The sequence below is a fragment of the Macaca mulatta genome, chromosome 18 (genome assembly GCF_049350105.2).
Source record: "Macaca mulatta isolate MMU2019108-1 chromosome 18, T2T-MMU8v2.0, whole genome shotgun sequence".
Classification (NCBI taxonomy): Eukaryota; Metazoa; Chordata; class Mammalia; order Primates; family Cercopithecidae; genus Macaca; species Macaca mulatta.
The window spans coordinates 78872446-78898638 of record NC_133423.1 but is presented as its reverse complement, the minus strand read 5'-3'; the positions used below and the strand labels follow the sequence as shown (position 1 = coordinate 78898638).

At 39.5% G+C, this 26193-nt stretch overlaps 1 protein-coding gene across 21 annotated transcripts in view; it reads right to left on the bottom strand.

Annotated features, from left to right (window-relative positions):
* PTPRM (protein tyrosine phosphatase receptor type M) overlaps nt 1–26193 on the bottom strand; it is an 829686-nt gene that overhangs the window by 565500 nt on the left and 237993 nt on the right. For 3 of the 21 annotated variants that reach the window (XM_077975169.1, XM_077975168.1, XM_077975171.1), the window contains exon 1: nt 5333–5580. The exons of the other annotated variants lie outside the window; for them this stretch is intronic. The gene's annotated coding sequence lies outside the window, so the exon portion shown is untranslated. Of the gene's footprint in view, nt 1–5332; nt 5581–26193 lie in introns of those variants that run through there. 21 annotated transcript variants of the gene reach the window in all.

The following is a 26193-nucleotide window of genomic DNA, read 5'->3' as shown; positions in this document are numbered from 1 at the left end:
CTTATTGTTATTTCCATTTTGGGAGTGCAAAAGCTGCCCCAAGATATCATAGCTACTCAAAGCAAGAGAAGATTAAATACTGTCCAAGTGCTTAGGGCAGTTCTTTCTTTATCCTCTCTCAGAATTCACTGTGTATCCCACCTTCTAGGGTAGATGCATAGATGAATACAACCTCAGAGTCCCGTGGGAGGACACCAGGCATGCAGACAGCAACTGAGTGTTACAGGAGCTAGGATATTAGTCTGCACCTGGTAGGACGAGGCACCAAGGAAGGAAGGAATTAATCTTACCCTAGGATGGAGTCAAAACCGTTTGTGAATGACTGAACGAAGTAAAGGAAGTGAATAGTTAGATACATTTTAAAGCTCTCATGGAGAGGCCATAATACCTAGATCTAGCCAAGGAAATTAATAACAGTTTCTTAACTATTAAGCTACTTTCCAATACAAGACTCATTGAAAACAAAACTAAATTAGTATAGAAGAGAGACTGCTATTGTATAAAATCATATTCTCTAGAAATTAAGTGATATTTTTCCCTCACAACTTTAGTGAAGAGCTTCCTCCAAAGACGGTGTTGGCTGAGATAAAAGGGAAGTAATTTTGCCCTGGCGGAGGGAGGTGAATAACGTGCAAAATCCCTGGGCTGCCCTGACACAGGGAGTGTGAGGTTAAGGAGAGACGCCATCTTCCCTGTGGGTACCATCTGCCTTGCAGAGCTTTCTTTTCTGGCCTGAAACATTTTTCATCCTTCAAAGCTCAGACAGAAAGGTCTGTAGCCTCATTCCCTTCCAGCTTTTGGGAGTCTCACTCCAAGTGGAGACCAGTAGTTGGACTAAGACAGCACACAGCAACACGACAGGCTGCCTTGGATCTGCACATCCCAAGACTTCTGAGAATCACATGGTGCAAACACAACTCCAGTTTTACAATCTGACCCCAATTATCCAACCAGAGATAATGCTATCCATCATACTGTTATAGGGAAACAGAACAGCCAAAGTTCATCCCTGTACAAGTATGCCTTATTTCATGGAATAATATGTTAGAAAAAGAGCATAGAAATCACTTCACATATTGAATCATTTAAAATCTTTCATAAAGCTAGGAACCCTTTTATAATTATAAAAAGCACATTTTATATTTTATCCAAGGTACAAGTTTATAGTGGCCAACTGTTAATTACTAGAAAAGAGCAGGAGTAGTACAATAGTAACTCCAAATGGTATCTAATATTACATTTCTATCAACTTATTACACACAAGACATAAATATTTTATGAGGTACCACTGTATCTTTCCTTAATGTCAGGTTTACACTGGATTATCAACATGATCTACTGATACTCGTTATAGCAATATATCATTATCACTCATAGGTAAATAAACTAACTAGAAAAAGGCTGGGGGCCGTGGCTCAGGTCTGTAATTCCAATACTTTGGGATGCCGAGGCGGGCAGATCACCTGAGGTCAGGAGATCAAGACCAGCCTGGCCAGGCGTGGTGGCTCGCGCCTATAATCCCAGCACTTTGGGAGGCCAAGGCTGACGGATTACAAGGTCAGGAGTTCGAGACCATCCTGGCTGACACAGTGAAACCCCGTCTCTACTAAAAATACAAAAAATTAGCCAGGCGTGGTGGCGGGCACCTGTAGTCCCAGCTACGCAGGAGGCTGAAGCAGGAGAATGGCGTGACCCTGGGAGGCGGAACTTGCAGTGAGCCGAGATTGGGCCACTGCATTCCAGCCTGGGTGACAGAGTGAGACTCCATCTCAAAAAAAAAAAAAAAAAAAAAAAAAAGAAAGACAGACCAGCCTAGCCAACATGGCAAAACCCCATCTCTACTAAAAATACAAAAATTAGCTGGGCATAGTGGCACATGTCTATAATTCCAGCTACTCAGGAGGCTGAGGCAAGAGAATCACTTGAACCCAGGAAGCAGAGGTTGCAGTGAGCCGAGATCATGCCCCTGCTCTCCAGCCTGGGCGCCAGAGTGAGACTCCATCTCAAAAAAAAAAAAAAAAAAAAAAAAAGTAATTAATTAACTAACTAGAAAAAATAAAAGACCTTTTCTTCTCAAAGAGATGCATTTCAAATGAAATTTCAGTTATTATGCTTAATTATTATTTATCAGCCCTGAGTATATCTGTGTTGTTCAGATCAACTGTGTGTTACTGATCATTGTAATGATGACTCAATCCAGAAGAATTTGATTTTACAACAGAACTTTATGGTAATGAGACTTTTGTAAAGTATTCTTTTAATGTATGTGTTTATTTTAGGTGTAGAGAAACATGAAAGGGTGAGCTATAAAAGCATTAAGGAAGCAAACACATGGTATTAGAAGTAAATTCAATGGAGGACATAGAATGAAATGACTCCAAGAAAAAGGAATGACGTAAAATTTCTAAATGTTAAAGAACTTGTTCATGATTTAAAATGAAAATAGTAGGCCTCACAGTACTAAGGAATGTAGATTCTAGATGACATCTTTAGAAGAATAATTACACCACTTAATTTTTAAGTGCCAATATTTGTAATTTATTAGAAATGACATCCTTTACTCATATTTTGCAACTCATAATTCTTAAAAGCTTTGCATGTCAATTTACAAGTGTATGAGGGAAGTATATTATTTACATTATTGATTAAAAATTCTTCTAGGTTATATGCAAGAGAAAAGTTGGAAGAAACTAATTGGAAGATCTCTATGCCAACTGTCTATGCCATACGAACTCTGAGACTCTAGCTTCTAGGGATTACCACAACAGAGAAATAGTTCTTAACCAGCAGAACACAACTTTCCAGTAGTACTTGGTGCGGAAAATATTGTATATAATCAGACGTGTTAACTTTACTAAGTCCTGGAGTAAAGGAACTGCCAAACTTATTTTATCACAGAATTCTTTGGTTTTGGTAAAGCTATTAGATCTTCCAGAATATAAACTGGGACCTAAGGCACGTATCACTCACTTGACACTCAGTGATACACTAATCACCATTACTGATGTCTTATTACATCTGTTAAATTAGACTCTCTTCAAAGGGAGAGGACAGAACATATGCTGGTGTCCTTCAAACAATGTGGATCTTGTGCTCACTACATAAGGGCAGCTGTTTCCTTATGTTTAGGAGTTCCGCTGGTTTTGTAGTAGAACCTCATTTTGCGTTTCTTTATTGATTTTCCTTCCATATATTAAATCTATTCTCATACTTTAAACTACAATCTCTTCAAAATGTGCTGCTTTATCAATAACCGTTCCCTCAAATACTAGGCCTCTATTTCTTTTCTTTTCTTTTTTTTTTTTTTTTAAAGACAGGGCATCTATATATTAATATTATTATTGCCCTGTTAGAGTGCAGTGGCTATTCACAGGCATGCTCATAGCACACTACAGCCTCAAAATCCTGGCCTCGAGCTATCCTTCCACCTCAACCTACCTAGTAGCTGCGACTGCAGGCAAGAGCAATGATGCCCAGCTTAGGCCTCTATCTCTAACTGTGTACTAGACATCTCTATGAGGAAAAGCATACTATTAATAAGACAGAAACATGCCCCAAACCAAATCTATCACTTTACTCCACAATCAATTTTCCTGCCTTCACAGAACTGCTACCAAAACATCAAAGGTATGGTACAGATATGTGCCACTGCTGCCGCACAGGAGGCCAATTACTAGGACAAAGAGTATTGCCAGGCTTTATTCGGGTACTGCAGCAGAGGAGAATGGGAGATCAGTCTCAGATCCACCTCCTAAGCCAACTAAAATTAGGGATTTACATAGCAGGAAAGAAATGTAATGACGTGTGGAAAAACAGGAACCAGGAAAGGGTAAGGAAGAGGAGTTAGCCAACAGGCAGTAGGTGGTGGGTTAGGCAATCATGTTGGGTGAGGGGTGTGGTTTCTAATTGTCCTGATGCTGTGATCTGGAAAGTTTCAGTTCCTTGATACTATCTGGGAGGCCTGATGGTTGGTTTCCTGAAAAAGGAACTCAGATAAGACAAATGTAACTTTCTCAAGATTTAAGACTGGGGGGATAAATTTCTGTACTTATTTAAAAGAAACCATAAACATCAACTCTCTGGGACTATTCCGTCAGTTTCAAAACAAAAGTATAAAATAGTGGATATTTTGCCAATGACTGAGACAAGTGTGGCAGAGATGAGAAAAGACAAAAGAGGACAGGTTTGAGGGACATTCTGGAGGAGGAAAATCCAGAAACTGCTAACTTTCTGGATGAAGAGAAGGAAGAAGCAGCTGGGGCCACTCCCCAATTTCTGGCTTAAGCAACTATTCGGATGGATGGTGGTGCCCGACACATTTAAGTGCCCAACTTACTTCATTTGCTATTTATAGCATCACTATTATCCCTTTCCAGTGAATTAGATGATGCAGGTTTCCCAGAACCTGTTTTCCATGACACCTGTCCTTTTGTCCATTCAGGTGCCCACACTGAAATTGCATTTCCTCATTACCTCCTGTTGAAATATCATCCATTCTGCCAGGCCCATCTCAGAATTTCGCAGAAAGTGTTTCTTATTGCCCAAAGCATGATGTAATCTGTTCCCTTTTTATAATTTTACCCTGAGCCCTAAGCCATAATTTTACCATGGTACTTATTTTACCACCTATGTGCTTAAGGAGGTACACCCAGCTTGACACAGTGTGTACACACAGCAGGCCCCAGCAAGTTCGTTGTAGGAGGCTGCCGAGACCCTGGAAGAACAGGGATCCCCACAGCACCAGCAAACACCCCTCTCAGCACCCATCTCCCACAATTCCTAGAGAAAAGTAGCTACAAACAAGTACAGTCTCAAAAGTTGTATGCTATCAGATGTCAAGCATGGAGATGTGTACACAACCACAAAGTGTTAAACATTTGAAGAAAATGAAGACCAGGAAGGAGAAGCAGAAAATATAACCAATAGCATAAGGAACGCTTTAGTAAGTAAGTATTAAAGTGAAGAGGAGATTTTTAAAGGGGTCTGAAAATAGACTACCATATTAATAATTTTTTAAAGGTGATCTGAAATTTTTAGACAATTTTTAAATGAGGAAAAACAACATTTGGTCTAAACAGGAGAAAGGATACAGCTGAGGAATAAATTAGTAATCTGGAAGACAGAGCCAAAGAATTCTCCCACAAGGCAACTCATCTCCCAGAGGGAAAAAAAAAAAAAAAAAAAGATGAAAAAACGTGAAAGAAAATTTAAGACAAGTAAGAACTTAGAAGTTTTAACATATGCCTAATAAGAAAAAAAATTAAGAAGAAATACTTAAAAGAATATAGAGAATGTAACAGACAAAACTAAAGAAATATGAGACGAAAAGTACTCAGAGTTGAAGGCACACATCCTCTCAGTCCAGAAGGCCCACGAAGTTCCAAGCAGGATGAATAGGAATGGGGTCCACATCTGGATGACAAATGCCCTGGAGCCAGGTCCTCCGTCTTCAATATTTGAGTATTTCTTACATGGTTACCAAGAATGTTGCATTTAAAGGATATTCAATAACTGAACTGCGGCATGGATGGAGAGCCCAGAAATAAATGATGCATTCTGTCTTTGAGAAACAGTCTTACTGGCTACCGGTCCCAAGCATTTGACCTTTGTCAATCTCAGCAATGATTCAGCTATTAAATTTCTCCTTGAGATCCTAACACACTAATGTTAATCTACTGTACTGAGATGGCAACACACTAATGGGCATCTACTGTATCCTTACATTCACATTTTCTTTCCCTCTGCCCTTCCCCTTACTCATTTATCCCTCGTACTTTCATTTCTATGGAATAAGATGGCACTGGCATATATTTATCTTTTACAGAACAAGAGTAAGAGACCCTCTAGAAAGGAAATATCACCAAAGTGGGCATAACCTGCACACAGGTAAGTCACAGGGGTAATTCGTCAACATGATGTCTCATAGAGCTAGGTGGCTAAGGCACTGTTAGGTGCACATTAATAGCACAAATAAGCTATGTCAGGTTTTAGACATACCCTGTTCTGTGCTTCTGTGCTTCAGTTCAACCTCAGACTGACAAGATTCACCAAGCACCTCTGTGCCCCTGCTGCTCTGATGGTATCATTTCATGTCTCATTCATGCACTCTGTAGTGGCACTTAATGTTCACTCTTCAAAGAGCTAGACCATCTAGACCCAATTTCTCCATCATAAGCTAGTGCACTTTGAACAAGTATCGCTGTCAAAGAAAAAAAAAAACAACAAAAACCTTTCCAAGTCTCAGTTTTCAACATTCAGTGGTGAAGTTGGCAACTGGATATTTTAAATTCCAGACTGATTACACAGCTCTCCTGTGCTGCTTTGTAGTTTTATTTTCACACGCTGCCATGACAATCCATCATACTCCGTTCCCTAGGGAAGAGAAAGAGTCCATCTTTTTATAAATAGCTGCAGGAGATTTCTGGAACGGCTCATGCCCCTCCTGTGCTAAACCCATGGAGCTTAAGACCTAAGAGGCTCACTTTCCACTGCAAAATACCATTCACCTTCAGCCCCACAAATGTGAATGGGGCTGCCTCCACACACCTCAACTAGAAAGAGAAAAGCAGCTTATAAAATATGCTCCCGCTTATGGAAGGAGAGAGATAAAAGGAAGAGCAACAGCAGTGCACAACGCACCTAAGAGAACCTATGGCCTCATCAAAACCTTTTTTTAAAAATGTCAGAAGTCACTAGAATAGCTGAAATAAGGAAAAAAGTAACACTTAAAGGAAGTGAATGATGGGCAGAGAACAACTGGGGAATTTGAGAAGTGTCAGTCACTCAATAATGCTTCATTCATCCAATACTGTTATCACAGAGATAAAGTTGGTAATAATGCATTAAATTGAAAATGTGTTTAATTCATTTAAGGGGATTTAATTCATTTTTTTTTTGGTTAAGAATCAGTGCACAAGAGCCTTAATGGACATAACTATTATATAAAAGGTTTCAGAACCAGAGTTCAAATTCACTCCAATAACATACCCTGGAAAACTTCACAAAGTAATTCCGGATATTAATCTAGCCAGTCTCTCAGGAAGAGGCTGCCATATATGTGCACACACCACCCAAATGCCCAAACACTGGTTATATTAACCCTTTCAAGTGTTCAGAACATAGATTATAATCGCCCAACAATACCTCCCACATAAAGTTCCAAGGGATCCGCCTGACATGTCTAACAGTGCCACACAGAACCCAGCCCCACGTGTCACTCTCAGGAATACCAAAGAGCAGACAACAAACCCTCCCTCCCTTTGGCATCAAGACGTCAAGTCTTCAGCTGGGCACAGTAGCTCACACCTGTAATCCCAACCCTTTGGGAGGCTGAGATGGGAGAAATGCTTGAGCTTGGGAGTTTGAGACCAGCTTAGGCAACACAGCAAGACTTTACCTCTACTAAAAATAAAACAATTTAAAAATGAACTCGGCATGGTGGTACATGCCAGTATTCCCACATACTCGGGAAGCTGAGATGGGAGAACCATTTGAGCCCCAGAGATCAAGGCTGCAGTGAGCTATGATTGCACCACTGAGCTCCATGCTAAGCAGCAGAGGAAGACTCCATCTCAGGGTGGGGAAAGAGTTTGAGTCTCCCAAGCGTCCCGTGCAAAGCCTATGCAAAGCCCCTTGCTGAGGATGTGCAACCAGGGCAAAATGCTCCTGCTACATGGGGACAGGATATCACAGAAATATTCACTGTGCTCAGTAAAAGGGTGGCTCTGATGGAAACCAGTTCTGGGCTTGTCACAGGCTGTTGCCACTTTATTGAGCCATGCTTGCCTTTCTGCTCCTTGCAGAAACTGTTCCATGAAACCTTATTGATTTTTGCATATTTTATTTCCTAGAGGATTATTTCATGAGGCACACTGCTTGCCTACGCTACAATATGACTGGTGGTCACTGGCCCAATATTGGTTGAAAAAAATTACTGGGCAAAAGATAAAATAAAACAAGTATTCAATTGTTCGGAAAAATATCCAAACTGTGGATGTGCTGATTTTATTCATTTAAAATGAATTTAAATTAATAGCGTCATTCAAAACCCTGCCTATGACCTAGCAGAAAGAATTAAAGGTACTGAAAAGGGGTTTTGGTAAAATCTGTATGTTTCAATAGAAAAAACAATGCTATGGAGAATAACCCTCTAGTCGAAGCCGAATTTATATAAAACAGGCTTAATAAATACAATGCAGTTTATAAAGGTTACATCCATGAGACATTTTGCTTGAATTAATCCACAGATTTAATGTCCCCCCAGCAAATTCCACAGACAGTACAATTCAAATCTCTGTTTAAATCCTTGTCCCTCCTCCCCCCACCCCAGTCTCTCTTTCTCCAATACACACAAGCTACTAAGTAGGTGTCTCTCAGGAAACTAAGGCTCAGGTTATTTCCATTGCAACTCTAATGCTTTATGAATCAAGCACAAATGCATACATCCACTGCTTACAAACAGGCTTTGCCCAAGAAATTCATTTGTAAGCAGACTATATAGAAATCATAATAAACGTTCTTAAGGGAAACTATGTACTTCAAGTAATTTGCATCCCCAGGCTATTCATAATGAAGCAACATAACACACTGTATCCTCACAGCACAGTAACACATGTATAACAGAAACCAACTACCAGATTAAAACGCTACCAGGGGAAAATTCAGTTTATCTTGCATTTTGAGGTCTTATCTTCATTCATATCTCAACCCCAACATGCCAAAGGGCAGCTCCCAGGGCCTAGAGGAACAAGGACTAGAGATCCAGAAAGGTGGTGGGGGTGTGTGTGAGGGGTATTTGGCTACTGCAGATCCCTAAGCTAGGTATTTCTGATTCCAGTTGGCTCTCTCATTGCCTTTCCCTCAACCCCACCTCCGGGTTCCACTTGCTTCCTATTATTCCAAACTCACCAAGTCCCACAGAAACTCAGGAATAATCACTCTCTCTGGACAATCTGTTGCCAAAGAATGTAATATCGCAGCTATTCCCTGAAACAGGAACACACCTTGAGGTTTTCTTAAGAACTTTATAGCTCCTATCCCTTCAGGCACTTGTGTCTTCTGTTCCCAACCCTTTTTAATCCTCTCATTCTTTCCTCCCTAGTCTACCATCACCCTCCCCTTATCATCTTAAACTCTAGGGGAAGATAAACATCACAGGAAGGGATCCAGTAAAACATCACTGTAACACCGAAAGGGGCTCAGGTATCCAGAGCATTTAATCGCAACAGGGCGGGTGTGGGGGCAGAGGATGAGCTTGTGGTAGGAAATGCAGAGAAAGGAGGCGCTGGCACGTCAGGCCAGGAGCTGAGGCCAGGAGGAGAGGTCATGGTAACACAGGAGGGGCAGTGGCCACGTGGAGGACCGAGGAGCTACAGAGGCAGAGTCAACCCCTTCTCTGCACCCTGTCTTGGAAAGGCCAACACATGAGAGCACACCTGGGCTGGAGCAGAAGGGCCATGAGTGCGGTGGTCTGGGGGAGAAGAGCGGTCCCAGCAGCTGACCATGGAAGGGGTAGGAAGGGGTAGGAAAGGGAGACCTACGTGACCGTGAACTTGCTGAGGGCTCCTGTGTGCCCGGTGACCCTTTAAATCTCGCTTCCGGAACTAACTCATGGAGCCCTACTCACAAGCTAGGTGCTGTTATTTGCACATGGAAAATGGAGCACAGAGAAGCAGAGTGATTTGGCCAAGCCCTGGAGAGAAAACTTCACTCTCTTGCCCGCCGCCTCCTACCGGCATCCTGGAAAACACCAGATGATGAAGGGGGGTGATGACAGAGAAAGCCAGGCTAGAAACCTCATGGGAACACTCACCAGCTCCAAGGACTGAGATTGAATCCTTAGCCTCCTCAAGTCTCAGGGTCCTTAACTGTCACAGGTGGGTAATGACTGCTGAGAATTAAATTCATGGGGAAACCTCCCAGGGCGTCTGACTTAGAGCAGGTACTCCGTAATCAGCAGCTGTTATTACTGTTGTTGTTAAAATCTGGGAGTCTGTATTGCTTATGTTTCTTCCAATGAGGAATGTGCTACAAATCAGAAGTGAATATCTTATCCTCACTGCAGATTCACGTTGAATATTATAAAATATTAGAGTCACACATTGAAGGAAACTTAGGAGACAGTTATAATACCAATAAGCTAATAAACTGTTCTCTATTCTAACACATTTCTCGTTTCTTATATTTAGAGTTTAACTTCCTATCCAGCTCATCAAAAACTTTCCTGAAGATTAGCTGAGATCTTTTGATTTTCCATATGTAACTTCAACAATTCAACCTTAGTCCTTTGTCAAACAATAGGATTGAGCACGACAGAAAAAAATCTGAAGTGTGTCACCAATTTCAGGCTCATTTCCTATGACTTGAATCCAGTGAAGAATTAAAAATTAGGACAACTCTTTGCTTTAATCCTTACAAAGGCAGAGTTTCTGTAAGAAAGGCAGGCTATGTTTTCCATATGCAGTGAGGTTCATCCATTTAAATTAAGAAGACACAGATTTCATCTCAGAAATCACTGGGTGGAATCTCACAGTAAATAAGTTCTATTTTCCCCACTGTTAAGACCAAATCTAACTCGCCTCTCCATGGATGGAGGGGGCCTCCTAGACCAGCACCCCCGCCCCGCTTCTCCTCTGTGCCCTCAGCCACCTCCATCTGCAAAGCCTCATCACATGGCTCTAATTATCCAAGGGAGTGCCAGAAAACGCGGAAAGGGAAAATTGAATTCCATGCTGTCAATTTTGTTTCTAGTTCACAGATTTGATGAAATAGAGATGAAGAAAGAAATATTGGCAAACACACGGTTTGGAGACTGCCTATAACACAATCCCTCAAGCTCCATCCATCGCTCACAACCACCAGGGTTCGGTGTGTTATGAATACGCATAAGATGCAGGGACACAGGGACACACGTCTTCCTTGGGACAGCAGGAAAGATGTGCTACTCTATCTTTGTAGTGAGAAAAAAAGAACTATGAATCCAATGAGTAAAAAATAAAAGGTTATGTCTGCACCTGCAAGGTAAATTATGGGGGGCAAAACCTACACCCATTTAACCAATGGTAACATTACATAGAGTCTAACCACACTGCATCAAATATTATGAAGTCAAAAATCGCATATATTCAAATATTACTTATATGTGATTCTTCAAACACATAAACATCAGCAACACGACACAGGCACACATGACGCCATGATGCCAGTCTTAGCAGATTATGCTATGTTTATCTTTCATTTCTCAACAGAGTGGTGCACTTGTTTATTCACTTCGGGGCTTCCAAAAATAACTTCGATGGCAACAACAAAAAAAGAAATGCAAGCAATCACATGAGTGGCACAGACACACCTTTTTTTCTAGCTGCCTTTTTGATATTTAAGTAACTTTAATTAGACATCCAGAAATCCCTTATTGTGGGACACACAACATGGGCGGGAGGTGGTGGGGGCTGGATAAATAGAACGACTTGTGGATGGGGCATGAACAAGCTTCTTAAAAACCTGTACATATCAGCTGTTTTTAATTTAAAGCAACAACTAAAGTGTCAAAGAACAGCTGAAGATCCTGCATTGTAATAAACATTAGTCACGTTAACTTGCAGAAAGTTTACTGTTTCTGCTTTCTGTATTTGCTGACCATGCTCCACGGCAGTGTAAGAAGAAAGAGTCTTCCTGAAAGAGACATGGCAGTAGACATCTCATCACAAACCTACTCTACACCAGCACAAGAAAAGACATTCAACACTTCCAACTTTGAAAACTGAAATCTGTGAAGAAGCGTGAACACTTGGAAGCAGACCCAGGTCTAGCATAGGAGAAAAATCTAGGATACAAAATGAAAATGGCTTATTTCATGATGGGCACCACTGCCCAAAGCAAGACTCTCAAAAAAAGCACTGCCCAGGTGCCACAGATGAAGGAGATACAACCTGTAGCTACCCCAAAGGGAGGTGGGAAAGGCAGGGGGTCACAAACCCCTGGCACAGAACACAAGGCAGTCAGGGAAAATGAGAAAGAAAAAGAAAAAAAAAGTTTTGTCTTCCAAAAAGCAACCTTCTCCCCATAGGTTCTCCCTTCCATCCCTAGCACAATTTTAGGCTTTTGCATCATCTTACCAGCTGCTGTATTACCCTGTTCTTTGTAAACAGAGATTATAAATTCACCTCCACATTACAAAGACAACAAAAATAAAGTCATCTAAATTTAAAGAGAAAGGGGGAAAATAAATGAAGAATGACCTTACCACAAGTAGTGCCTTTACTCTATGGAGCAGCCAGAGTCTCTGGCCACAGCCCAGCACGGCACTGCACTGCACAAAGTAATACAGAATGTGGTCGTGGCTCCATCTTCCAGCACAATGATGCCCTTTTTGCTCATAAATCAATCCATTGATTTTTTAAAAATTTTTTTCAGCCGGGCACGGTGGCTCAAGCCTGTAATCCCAGCACTTTGGGAGGCCGAGACGGGCGGATCACGAGGTCAGGAGATCAAGACCATCCTGGCTAACACGGTGAAACCCCATCTCTACTAAAAAATACAAAAAACTAGCCGGGCGAGGTGGCGGTGCCTGTAGTCCCAGCTACTCGGGAGGATGAGGCAGGAGAATGGCGTGAACCCGGGAGGCGGAGCTTGCAGTGAGCTGAGATCCAGCCACTGCACTCCAGCCTGGGCGACAGAGCCAGACTCAGTCTCAAAAAATAAATAAACAAATAAATAAAATTTTTTCATTGCTATATTTTTATTTGTAGACTCTCCTTCCCCCAAATTAGTTTGCAATTAATTTTAATGCCCTTATCATTCCTTGCAGGTTGTGGTCCTTTAGTGTTTGTTATCTGTAATTGATTAATTAATCTTGTTTCTGGGTCTGCTGACTAGCTCTCACCCAGTGGATTTTCCTTTTTGTTATTGTTGTTGTTGTTGTTGTGTTGTTTTGTTTTTGTTTTCGAGATGGAGTCTCGCTCTGTTGCCCAGGCTGGACTGCAGTGGTGTGATCTCGGCTCACTGCAAGCTCTGCTTCCCGGGTTCACGCCATTCTCCTGCCTCAGCCTCCTGAGTAGCTGGGACTACAGATGACCGCCACCACGCCTGGCTAATTTTTTGTATTTTTAGTAGAGATGGGGTTTCACCATGTTAGCCAGGATGGTCTCAATCTCCCGACCTCGTGATCCACCCGTCTCGGCCTCCCAAAGGGCTGGGATTACAAGCGTGAGCCACTGCGCCCAGCCCTCAGCCAGTGAATTTTCTAATGTGCTTGTAATATTTGTCTGTGAGCTCATAATAATTCAGAATCCTTTATCCTCACGGAAGTCCCCTGGGTTGTGGAGACATCCCTGATGAGGTCATAGGGGGTATCCTAATTTGCAGACCAAATTTGACATGAGTTTCTGAGCTTGGTGCTTCCACACAATGAAAATTTGGCCCATCAGACAGAAAAGGGAAAGCTAGGACCCAGTTTCCACCGTGGGTTCAGTTCAGAGTATGTCCAGTGGGACTGCCCCACCCAAGTCTCAGCCCACTTCTGGTATGCCACTAGGCTGGCAGCCTGCAGCCTCTGCTTAAAACTGTAGACCCCCCACTACACGTATCTTCTCAAGTTATTCTCCTTGCCATTCAATGCTGTGGCCTCGCTCCTCATTTCTGACATCTGAAGAACTCCCTTTCTTGATTTTAAGCTTGAGTGTATATTCTTAAAATACTTTTAACATTACAAATATGGTATGTTTTTCTAGTCTTTGATTTAGGATTGAAGGGAGCTATCCATTTTAACTGATTCTGCCATTCTGAAAAAAAGACAACCTCCTCACTCAACCTCCAAACTCCCTTTTATCATCTTCATAATAAATTTACTAAGCATTTACTTTTTACAAATATTAGTACTCAGTTCTGTATACACTTTGTACAGGAAAGTATAAACCATGTCTTCTGTCCTCCAAGAAGTTACAGTCCAGACTAAAAGATAAGACAGCTGCACACGAAACAAGTAAGTATTGAGTAAATAATACAATCGCCAAGGGTTAATACTTGAGAAAAATTGCTTCTCAACCTGCTGTCAAAAGACGGAGTGGGAATATGAAGCTCAACTCTCAAAACTCCTCAGGCTTCAAGAGTGTTTTAGAAAGTTTTTTATCTCAATTGTACCAAGATGGAAGTGAAAGAGCTCACAAACAGAAGCACAGCAGGTTACGGAAGAGGTTCAGAAATCTTGTAAGGCACTAAAGAGTTGGTAGCAAGCATTCTGGAAAGAAACGGGTAGAAACTGCTAGGGAAGAAATGATGAGCCGCGGTGAGAGTGTGAACGTGGGGCGCCAGCACAGCAGAGACACGAGAGATAATGAGGGCGGGTTAAGAGATGTTAAGTTCACAAAACTGTTATAAATGTGAAAAACAAAGCTGGAAAAGGAAGTAGGAAAAGGTGTCAGATTTGGAGATGTGCTTCAAGTCATCTGCAGAGATATGTTGATGAAGGCTGAGTAGCGAACGGCAGCACCTCCGAGAAGAGGATAAAGACGGAGAGTGACTTCAAGTGCTTCTGTCACTTTTAACATAAATAAAGCCAATCAGGGAAATAATCACACTTGGATATATTTTCCATTGGCTCAATCTGAAATCGGACCCTTAAAAGAACAGAGATGCCCCATTTTCAAACATTAAGGCACAAATGACAGAAATGCTGGGAGCAGAATGTCATTACGTATCAATGTCTAAAGAACAGGATGATTCTAATGAACATCTGTATTTTAATGAAGATAATGTGATGGAAAAGCATTTACTGGAAGTGAGATTAAATCTGCTGACAAAGACTGAAAGAGACAGTCAGTTGCTCAAGGGAAGAAAGTGATCTAAAATAAAAGCATGATTTTCTTTCATTATTATATAAAGTTTAATTAAATATTTCCATTTTCAAAGTCAGGCAAATGATGTCAATTACTAAAAGCCTTTGTGCTGATTTTAAATGAAAATTTGACAGAACATAGACATGTACACGTTAAGATTTCAAATCCAGGCTCATCTGTAGAGAACAATCAGAGAACAGCAATCATATGATAGATTTTTAGATCCAGACTAATGATAACATATGACAAAGAAATTTACACAGTGACCCCATTTAAACAGTTTTAATTGAATTTTGGTTACAAAGCTCAGAGCCCAGCTCTCAAAACATACTGCTATTGACAGAAGCAAGCTTTCAGAGTTGCCTAAATAACAGGTTAGTCAACTATTCACTCTGGCCGGCCCAAGATCACATCTCCCTGGCCACAGTGACTGGCTCAGAAATGAACACAAAACTCAAAGTGGTCTAGTGAGACTCAGCTCTAGCGACTTCTACTTGAACTACTGCCAGCCCACCCCCCTCAAGCGTTGGGGTGTGTGATCCAGGAGGGTAATGCCCACAGCTGTTGCTGACATCTTAGCTCCACAAGGGAAGAGTCCACCCTGACCGATGATGAAGTCAATGCAGAGGAGAGCAGCAATGGCATCATTTGAGCCTCTGGACCCTGCTATACCTAAGGGAGTACCTTTGGAATTTTCACTTACATAAACCAGTAAATCCTCTTGTGGAAGTTTAGGCTCACCTGGGTATTCACCAGATGAAAGAGCCTTCATCCAAATATTGATCAATATCTTGAATAGCCTGTAATCAAATTCTTTTCAGAATTGCTTTTTTGCTCTTCTGCCTACACATAAAGACATTATTTTTTTTCTTTACTGTCTCAGATTTCGGGTAAAGCTCTGATAATTCTAAGTTAGTTAGCTTCAATTTATAGTCAGTGAAGTAGGCATGTGTTGTCAGTGAAGAGCCTCCAAATGCAGGTAGAGGAAGTTTTTAGTAACTCAAATCTAATTATATTAATATCATTCTTTAACAGCCCCTCATTTTCCTTAGAATGAAATTCAATCACATTTATGACTGGCTTCCTTCTTCAGTCCCTTCTCTTCTCATCTCCTTCCCCATGGGCTAACCTTCAACCATGCTAAATTTATTTCAGCTCTACAAACATACTTTGTTGTTTTGTCTGCTGTAGTATGCAGAGTAATGGCAGCCCCAATGATGTCCGTGTCTTAATCCCCAGAATGCATGAGGATGTTAAGTTACATGGAAAGATGGAATTAAAGTTGCTCATCAGCTGACCTGGAGATGGGGAGATTATCCAGGTGGGCTCGACATAATCACAAGAGTCCTTAGAGTGGAAGGACCAAGGCAGGAGGCCGGGGTTAGGAATTTAAAGATGTCCAGCTCCTGGCTTTGAAGATAAAGAAGCACAAGCCAAAGACAGCAAGCAGCCTTTGTAAGCTGGAAAAAGTAAGGAAACTGACTCTCCCTGAGAGCCTCCAGAAGCAATGCAGCCCTGCCAGCACTCTGAGTTTAGCCCAGTGAGATGCATTTGGAGATTTCTAGTCTCTAGAACAGTAAGATAAGAAGTTTTTTTCTTAATTGAAGCTACAAAGTGTGTGGTAACTTGTTACAACACCAATAACCTACCAATATATTTGTCTAGAACATTCTTTCTTTCCCCATCCTCCCACCATAAATGCTTACAGTCCTGGCGGTCTCAGATTGGATACCACCCCCTTCTGAAGTGTTGTATGACCACCCATGTTAGGTTCCCCTCTTCCGTGCTTCCGTAACACCCTGTATTACCCAGCACTGACGTCTGATAATTCTAATTGCCATTATACAATTAGAATTATTTGTCTATATCCCCAATAAACTGTAACTTTCCTGAGGTTTTTACGTTTGAATATAGTCTACACAGCAGAGTGCATGAGACGTAACAGTTTTTCAATCATCATTTGTTGAGTGAATGATGTAATCAATGACTGAATCAAAGAATCAATAAAGAGATGTCATACTTTCTGTAGAAATGAAATACACTGGCTTTCTTATGGCAAGAAAAAAATCAATTTACTAGGAAATCGGATTCAAAAGTGACATAATCACTTGTTCAGATTTATCTAGGAGTCTTTCCAAATTGCAATGCAGCGTTAAATACTACACATTTGTAATAACGGCAGTGGGCTGTCATATTAAAAGTATCAGAAAACAGGGCAGAAATAAACTATATTTCCCTTAAATGCTGATGCCAACGACTATCTGATGTCCTCTGTCACCAGGGCTACCCTTTGTCCCCATGTCTCAGTGGTAATCCTCCATGAACAAACCCCATCCAACCCTCTGGAGTTCCAACAACCTTGCCTAGGTGACGTGGCATCATCTCCACCATCCTCTGCCCTTAACTTTGAAAGCTCTGAAATCATTTACTGGGTTAAATAAAACAATTCCCTGACCCAGTGGTGGCCCCTTGGAAAGGGGCACATTTACTCCTTTCTCCAGGGATACAGGAAGCAGCAGCGGGACCCTAAGCAAACAGAGTCAGAAGGTGAAACGGGGGCTGAGTGGACCTCCCAAGGTGATGATCCTCAGGAAACAAGCGGCAAGTGAAGCTTTGGAGCTGCAGCAAACTGGAAAAGGTCAGTTAGAGCCTCAGAGAAGGGAGGGGGAGAAGGAGAAAATTCTTCTGCCCAAAGGCTGCTATCCCTAAGAGAAGGAAGGACATAGGATATTTCTAAATGTGCTTTCTCCACTATACTCTCCAATATAGTAAGCACTAGCTATATCTGCCTATCTAAATTTAAAATTTATTAATTAAAATTAAACCTTCAGTTCCTCAGTGATGCTAGCCAGGTTTCATGTTCAATGGTCACATGCACCTAGTGGCTACCATACTGGACAGCACAAATATACAATCATGCACCACACAACCGCATTTCAGCCAATGATGGACTACGTATACAAGGATGGTCCCATGAGACTTTAAGGGAGCTGAAAAATTCCTATCATCTAGTGAGTGACACTGCAGTCATCCTATCACAGTGCAACGCAGTGCTCCTGTATTAGTGGTGCTGCTAGTGTAAAAAGCAGTGAGTCATGTAAAAATACAGCACATACATTATGTACGGTACATAATACTTGATAAAGGTAATAAATGACTATGTTACTGGTTTATGAATTTGCTATACTATACTTTTATTGTTATTTTAGAGTGAACTCCTTCTACATATGAAAAAAAAAAAGTGAAACAGCCTCAGGTAGGTCCGTCAGGAGGTATCCAGAAGAAGGCATTGTTATCCTAGGAGATGACAGCTCTATGCATGTTACCGCCTCTGAAGACCTTCCTGTGAGTGGGACAAGATGTGGAGGTTGAAGACAGTGATATATCGATGACCAGTTCTAGGCCTAAGGTAAGATGTATGGTCTAACTTTTTAACAAAAATGTTTAAAAAGTTTAAAAAAATGAATAAATTTTTAAAAATTGAAAAAGGCTTAGAGAATAAGTATACAAAGAGGCCAGGCGCAGTGGCTCAGAACTGTAATCCCAGCACTTTGGGAGTCCGAGGTGGGCAGATCACAAGGTCAGGAGATCGAGACCATCCTGGCTAACACGGTGAAATCCCATCTCTACTAAAAATACAAAAAATTAGCCGGGCGTGGTGGCGGGCACCTGTAGTCCCAGCTACTCAGGAGGCTGAGGCAGGAGAATGGCATGAACCTGGGAAGTGGAGTTTGCAGTGAGCCGAGATCGCGCCACTGTGCTCCAGCCTGGGCGATAGAGCGAAGCTCCATCTCAGGGGGAAAAAAAATAGAATAAGTATATAAAGAATTTATTTTTGTACAGCTGCATGATTGTGTTTTAAGCTAAATGTTATTGCAAAAGTCAAAGTTTTTTAAAAAATTATAAATTTATAAAATAAAAATATTACAGTAGGCTAAGGTTAATTTATTATTGAAGAAAATATTTTTAAATAAATTTAATGCAGCCTAAGTGCATAGTGTTTATAAAGTCTACAGTAGTGTCAAGTAATGTCCTAGGCCTTCCCATTCACTCACCACTCACTCACTGACCCATCCAGAGCAACTTCCAGTACTGCAAACTCCATTCATTGTAAGTGCCCTATACAGCTGTGCCGTTTCTATCTCCTATGCCATATTGTCTAAGTCTTCTATGTCGTCGTCATATGTTTAGATCCATTAATACTTATCATTGTGTTACAAATACCTACAGTATTCAGTACAGTAACATGCTGTACAGGTTTGTAACCTAGGAGCAACAGGGTATACCACACAGCCAACATGTCCTATATGCTCTGCTATCTAGGTTTGTGTGAGTACACTCTATGATCTTTGCACAAGGGTAGAACTGCCTGAACAATGCGTTCTCAGAATGTATCCCTATTATTAAAAGACACATGACTATATGACCGACTGGAATCTTTAAATTGGATAACTAAGACTTGGATTACTTCTTTGAAAATTCTTATTCAATTATTTGATTTGTTCATTCCATGATACTCCAACCTGTCAAACCGGTAGCCTTAAATTAACAGGAAAACTTGCTTTCTGGTATTTTGTATTGCATGTGATGGCTACAAATAAACTTTGAAACTTATTAACTATATCCTCTGATGCATCTGACCTTGCCCTCAGCCACTCCCTTTAGAGTAATAAGAGCTTACCATTGCCCCAGTATCATGCACATGGTTCCATTGCATTGAAAGAAAAACATTAATTTATAAACAAAAGATTGATAAACATATTTTCAGTCATTTCTCAGAATGGATGTATCCCTGTGATTAAGCAATGCATGGCTGTTAACATTTCCATCATGACCAAAAATGGCATTGGGCAGTGCTATAATAGATTTAGTGTATGCTTTGGCACTCACCTGGGTATTTAACGTAAGTGCTATCAATTGAAGGGGGGAGATTTAATGTTTCTAATGTTCATACTAGTAATAGGTACAATTAATGTGGGCTTGCAGTAGCTGGGACAACTTTATTGCTTAGGATACACCTAGATTCATATTTGTAAGATGCCCAAATCCAAATATCCCACAACACTTACTAGATTTAGGGCAGGGTAGTATCCTGTCACTTTCATAGATACTGCCATGCCTTGTACTCCAATTAAAGGTAAGGATAGCATAAAGGGGTCTTAGTAAATACCATTATTTAATGATTAATGATGTTTCATTGAAATATTTCCTTTTAAGATCAGGAACAAAATAAGGATGTTATCTATTTATATAAAAATTCCAAATAATCTACAGAAAAACTTAAAGAATTTGTAACTGAAGTTAACAAGGCAGGAAGATACATGTTCAACACACAAATGTAGAATACATTTCTATGTATCAGCAACATTTTTTTAAAAAAGACAACATTTATAATTGCATCAAAAAATATCAACTACCAAGAATAAATCTAACCAAAGGTGTTCAAGGAATTATCAGTTAAATAGATCATATATATTCTTTAAAAGGTATATATATTGATGCCTCAATTAGCAAGAATAATGAAGATCTAAAGAAATGGGGATATCATAACCACTGATTAAAAGACATGATATATTGCAGATATTAATCTTTCCGAAATTGGTCTATAGATTTAATATAACCAAAGCCTTACTTGACAACCTCCCTTTAAGGTATGCATGGAAATGCCAGTAGTATTGGCTATGACTTGAATGTGTGTGTCTCTCCAAAATTCATATATTAGAACTTAACTTCTGAGGTGATGGTATGAAGAACGGGGGAACTTAGGAGATGACTGGGCCCTGAAAGTTCTGTCCTCATGGATAGGATTCATGTCCTTATGAAAGAAGCTTCAGAGAGCTCCATCTGCCCTTTTGTCCTTCCTCCTTCTGCCATGTGAGGATGCAGCAGCAAGGCACTCTCTAGGAAGTGGTGAGCCTTCACCAGACACAAAATCCGTCAGTCCCTTGGTCTTAGATATCCCAGTCTCCAGAACTGTGGGAAATAAATTCCTATTATTTATAAGTTACTCAGTCTTGGGTATTTTGTTATAGCAACACAAACAGACTAAAACAGTATCTAAGATACTCTTAACATGAAAAGGGACAAGGTGGGACTTGGTCTAGCAGATATCAAAACACAGCATACAACCAGAGTTGTCAAGACTGTGTAATTACTGGCGCAAAAATTGACAAATTAAGCAATGGAACAGAATGAAGAGCCCAGATACATACATACATGTATATGTTTATGTATTTACATTTATTTATGACAAAGGTACAGAACAGAAAATAGTGGTCTTTTAAATTACGGTGTTGGAGAATGTGAGTTTCCATATTGGAAGTTAGCAGAAAGCAAGAAGAGTGTTAAGAAGACATAAGGAGAGAGAAGGAGAAAGGAAGAGGGAAAATGAATTTGCCCCTTATTTCACATCACGCACAAAAAAAAAATGGTCTAAAGAAAAAACAAAAATCAGAGCTGAACTGAAGGAGACTGAGACACAAAAACCATAAAAAAAAGATCAGTGAATCCAGGAGCTGAATTTTTTGAAAAAAATGAGATAGATAGACTGCTGGCTAGACTAACAAAGAATAACAGAGAAGAATGTATCCAAACCAACACAATTAGAAATAACAAAGGGGATGTAACCATTGACCCCACAGAAACACAAATAGCCATCAAAGACTACTATGAACACCTCTATGCACACAAACTAGAAAATTTAGAAGAAATGGATAAATTCCTGGACACATACATCCTCCCAAGACTGAATAAGAAAGAAACAGACCTGAACAGACCAATAATCTCTGAACAGACCAATAATGAGCTCTGAAATTGAATCAGTAATAAATAGCCTAAAAACAAGCAAAAAAAGTCCCAGACCAGACAGATTTGCAGCTGAATTCTACTAGATGTACAAATAAGAGCTGGTGCCAATCCTACTGAAACTCTTCCAAAAAATTAAGGAGGACAGTCTCCTCCCCAATTCATTCTATGAGGCCACCATCATTCTAATACCAAAACCTGGCAGAGACACAACAAAAAAAGAAAATTTCAGGCCAATATTCTTGATGAACATTGATGCAAAAATCCTCAACAAAATACTAGCAAACCAAATTCAGCAACACATCAAAAAGCTAATCCACCATGATCAAGTAGGCTTTATCCTGGGGATGCAAGGCTGGTTCAACATATGCAAATCAATAAACATGATTCATCATATAAATGGAACTAAAGTCAAAAACCACATATTCATCTTGGCAGATGAAGAAAAGACTTTTGATAAAATTCAATATCCCTTCATGTTAAAAATTCTCAACAAACTAGGTACTGAAGGGAGATACCTTAAAATATAAGAGTCATCATCTATGATGAACCCACTGCCAATATCTTACTGAATGGGCAAAAGCTGGAAGCATTCCCTTTGAAAACCAGAAAAAGACAAGGATGCCCTCTCTCACCACTCCTACTCAACACAGTGTTGGAAGTCCTGGCCAGAACAATCAAACAAGAGAAAGAAAGAAAGGGCATCCAAAAAGAAACAGAGGAAGTCAAATCATTCTTGTTTGCAGATGACATTATTCTACATCTAGAAAACCAATGAGAAAAGAGTTTCACAGAAGAGGAACTCTAAATGGCCATAAACATTAAACTGTGTTCAACTTACTTGCAAATAAGGAAAATACAATTTTTAACCACAATGAGATTCTACTGCATACCAATCAGCTTGATAATTTAAATTGACAATACTCAGCATTGGAAAGATGTGGGACAAGAGTGACATTCCATCATTGTTACTGGAAATGAAAATTACTATAACCATCCTAGAGAAAAACTGTCAGTACCAAAAATAAGGCAGAAGTTATATACTGTATACTCAATCCAGTCTTTGCATGATTATTTTCATTAGGACATATACACAAGAATATTTACAGTAGCACTGTTTCATGGCAGCTAAAACCAGAAATAAGCCAAGTATATATTAAATATATACTTAATTATATATTAAATAAATAAATACACACAGACATACACACACAGGAATATCATTGAGCAACATAAATAAACTAATTGCAGTTACACAAAACATTTTTAAAACTTAAACAATATTGAGAAAATAACTAAGACATAAGCTAATATACAGTGTATTATTCCATTTAGATAAAGTTAAAAATCAGTCAAAACTAAAATTATGTTATTGTATGCATGGGTATTAAAACTATGTATGTTTAGAAAAGAATAACGTTATTAATGTAAAAGTCAAGATGGCGGTTACCTCTGGAAAGAGGAAGGCAGTTGTAACTGGGAAAGGTAATTGGGGGCTTCTTCGATATGAAGTGTTCCATTTCTTGACCTGGGTGATCGTCAAGCAGAAATCAACCTCATAACTATTTAACTATCCATTCACATTTTATTCACTTTAAGTATTTTACATTTCACAATAAAAAATGCTTTATAGAAATCAAAACTTCAATGGATCACATAAATATGAAAGATCCCACATCCAGGCAGCTTGAAAATTGCATACTTTGTCCTAGACTTTCTCTAAAAATTTTTAAATAAAATACACATAAAATAACAAGAATGAGTAATTATCATGTATAAGACATGGGTAGCACATGGTCAAGAAGTGACTGAAGAGCAGGTCTTTAAAAAGAACAGAATGCGAAGATACAAAAGCATTTCCTATGTCTGCTCTAAGTGTCATTATCAACCAATATTATATGGGAAAAATAATTCACATTAGAACACAGCACATTATCAATTTAAATTAGCCTAACACAGGCAGAGTTGGTATTTGTTTAATAATAAGATGTGTCACAGAATCTGAGAACACGTATAATAAGCTTAGAGACAAATAATGGATATAGGAAGTTTTAGACTAAAATAGATGTTTTCATCTTAAATATATCTCTGAAAAGATGTTGCATTCCCCATTATGACAACATGAAGGGACCGTTTAATAGGTTTTAAATCTAGTTTTTCTTTTAATTCAATCATTTTGCCAGATTCATGATTATGGTATAAATCACATATTTAGAGGGTTTGGGTTTTTTTTTTTACTGTTTCAAAAGAACAAGTAACATGAACACTGAAATCACTCTGCCACATAATGAGCTTTAAAATATCTAGTCCAATTCCCTTATTTACTGGTTGGTTAAGTTGTCTACCCTTTTCTGGGAATGGCATTAATGGAGTTCATCTATTTATTTTTTAAACATTTTTAAAACTTCAAACAGTGATTTTGCTATGACTGCACTTGCAATATTTTCATTTTCAAGATTGAGCAATGAATTTCTGTCTAAAATAATTAATTAAAGTAAAATTGATATACTTTGCCTGGATTTTCAAAATACCATATACCATGAATTCTTACACTAATTATTTTAGTGGCAATTCAGGCAACAAATAAACTTTCTTATTTAAGCAAATGTTCACACAAATCACAAGGACCTAAAGAAAAATAATAAAGCAAAGATTATAAAGAAAACTCAAACTATCCACCGTAATCTGTCATTATAAACACCTTGGTTATATCTCAGACACTGTGTATGGTTCCTTAATGCAATTGTATGATATAGTTTCGTCATCTGACTTTCCTTTAGTTAATATTTAAACCACTTTAAATGTCAATAAACGTATATTTCCAGCTCCTCTTTAAAGGTTTGTGTATTCTAACATGAAGACACACTGTACAAAGTTTAACCAACCCTAGGCTGCTGGACATTTATTTCTATTTATATATTATATAATCCTAAAGATAGAGAACACATTAAATTGTCTAAAGAGTAAATTGTTTCAAAAGTAATGTTATGCATTTCTATGAAATGTACAGAATAGGCAAATCAAGAGAGACCGAAAATAGATAAGTGGTTGCTGGGAGCTGGGGAAGGGGAGAGAAAGGGAAGTGACTGCTTAATGGGTATAAGGTTTCCATTCAGAGGGATGAGAATGTTCTAGAACTAGATAGTGGTAACGGTTGTACAACACTGTGACTTTATTTTAGCACAATAAAAAATTAATATTGGAACTGAAACACAAGCAAGAAATTTCTAAAAATAAAAATCACTAAAAATATTGCCAATACTCTATGGTTCACCCATATTCCTCCAGTTTTACAAATCAAAACTCAGAACAGGTATTTGAGATATTCACTTTGGACTACATTGTTATCTTGACCAGCAAGTGCTTTCAAAAAACTTTTCAGAGACTGGCAAATCAAAAGCAGAAACACAAATTCAGTATTAAACATCTTGAGTTTGAAGTATCTGACTAGTAGGCTACTAAGAACACAAGTGTGACTGCAAAGAAAGCTACTAGTGGTAAAAGAACAATAAAGAATACTTACAAAATATTACATTATTTAATAAATTCTTACTAATACCAAACATCAAGATTATGAGAAAATGGCCCAAAAATTTATTTTTTATTGTTTTAGACAGTCTAGCTCTGTCACTCAGACTGGATTGCAGTGGCATGAACTCAGCTCACTGCAACCTCTGCCTCCTGGATTCAAGCAATTCTCCTGCCTCAGCCTCCAAGTAGCTGGGATTACAGGCGCATGCCACCATGCCAGGCTAATTTTTGTATTTTTAGTAGAGGTAGGGTTTTGTCATGTTTCCCAGGGTGGTGTTGAACTCCTGACCTTGGGTGATCCACCCACCTTGACCTCCTAAAGTGCTAGGATTACAGGCGTGTTGAGGTAATTTTTTAATTGGAGATTAATTTGATTGGAGACGCATTGAAGTAATTTTTAAAGAAGTTTTGTTTGCAATTGTGATAAAATACACATAAAATTTACCATCTTAACCTTTTTTTTTTTTTTTTTTTTTGAGACGGATTCTTGCCCTGTGACCCAGGCTAGAGTGCAATGGCACGATCTCGACTCACTGCAATCTCCTCCTCCCGGGTTCAAACGATTCTCCCACCTCAGTCTCCCGAGTAGCTGGGATTACAGGTGCCCGCCACCACGCCCAGCTAATTTTTGTATTTCTAGTAAAGACAAGGTTTCACCATGCTGGCAACATTGGTCTTGAACTCCTGACCCTGTGATCTGCCTGCCTCAGCCTCCCAAAGTGCTGGGATTACAGGCGTGAGCCACCACACTCGGCCCATCTTAACTATTTTTAAGGGTACAGTTCAATCATGTTAAGTATATTCACATTGTTGTGCTACCAATCTCCATGAGATTTTTGAACTACCAGCCCACGTGGGTATTTTATTTACCCTTTCTTGCTCAGATAGCATATCACAAGCTCACTCATCTCTGTCACTCAAGTGGGAGATCTCTAACCCTAGGGTACCTATCATCAGCAGACCACAAGACCTAATTAATGAATCTAATTAGAGAGTCCTAACTTGAATGGGAAAGTCCTCCCCTGCT